Here is a 1,385-nt window from a genome sequence, read left to right as displayed (position 1 = left end):
TTTTTCAAAGAAGTAGCCTAGGCTCAGGAGGAGCCTCGAACATCCTTCTCTATCCAGGAAGTCAAGCCTATTTTAGAATGCCTCGTGAGTCCTGTATGAGCCCTGTAGATGGGCATTAGAAAGCGATCTGATCCTCAAGACTTCTCATGAGTCTTCGCTTAAGAGTAGAAAATAGGTGCACTGCATGGCATTTCTGAAACGGAAGAAGATCTTCACCACCTTTGATCAGGAGTTCGTGTCCAAGATTTAGAAACTAGTCATTAACAACTCGATTCAAGTCCCTCTCCATCTCCACAAAAGGAGTGACAAGGTGGGATCAGGAGGATTCGCTCATCTATCCTGTGAAGACACAATGACATTGCCCAAAGAACTTATGGGTGTATATGGGGCATCTCAATTCAAACACAAAGTCAGGGATATCGGATCTATCCTAACCTTCAGGAAAAAGTGTCAGTGGTGTAAGTCCTGAGGGCAGGAGTCTGAAATGAGAGACAATCTTAGCTGTCCACTGCTTACAGGAGTATACCTAAAAGTCCCTGGGTAACATTATCCTTGGCCTTGTGGTAGCTACTCAACAAGTTGCGTTGCAAACCCAGCTCCCTTTCATGACACAAATCATCTTGTCCAAGATAGTATTTGTACTGTGAATATAGGAGAAGTAATAATGTCTGGTCTTTTGCCTCTCCTCCCTTCCATTGAGGTGGAGCAGTCATTCCATTATGCACTGGACTGTATGCTAGATAAGAGTAAGCCTCATAAAAGAGTAATGTTTTATTTAGACTTGTTTTGTATTGAATTATCTCACCCTTCCTCCCAAACAAGAGAAGGATTGACAAAAAGTATGGAAGCCCATTTCTCATAATGACCATACCTTCAAACAACATATCCTTTTGGATATAGGTTCTTCCATGATCACCTACCAGTCTCCAGGCAGGAATCTAGCCTAATCCCTGTAATAGCTTCATGCTCAATTCATTGGGAGGTTGACAGGAGTCATCACTTGAATTCCTGTACAGGGCCAAAGTGCCTTTAATATTTCCAGTGTTAGTAAACCAGCCAGTCTAATTATTATTATTATTATTATTACTATCCAAGCTACAACCCTAGTTGGAAAAGCAAGATGCTATAAGCCCAGGGGCTCCAACAGGGAAAAATAGCCCAGTGAGGAAAGGAAATAAGGAAATAAATAAATGAAGAGAACAAATTAACAATAAATCATTCTAAAATAAGTAACAACGTCAATTATAGGGACTTCCTTCAAAGGATAAGTCTCCTGTTAAAGGATAATGGTTTGTAATTCTTGTAGGAACACATCACAAATTTTAAAAGTATTTTGTATTTTTCCTTACTATACAAACCCTAATCCTTTAAGTTACACTACCTGC

This window comes from Palaemon carinicauda, chromosome 1 (assembly GCF_036898095.1).
Source record: "Palaemon carinicauda isolate YSFRI2023 chromosome 1, ASM3689809v2, whole genome shotgun sequence".
Lineage (NCBI taxonomy): Eukaryota > Metazoa > Arthropoda > Malacostraca > Decapoda > Palaemonidae > Palaemon > Palaemon carinicauda.
The sequence above is the reverse complement of the archived record's forward strand: the minus strand, read 5'-3'. Positions refer to the sequence as shown.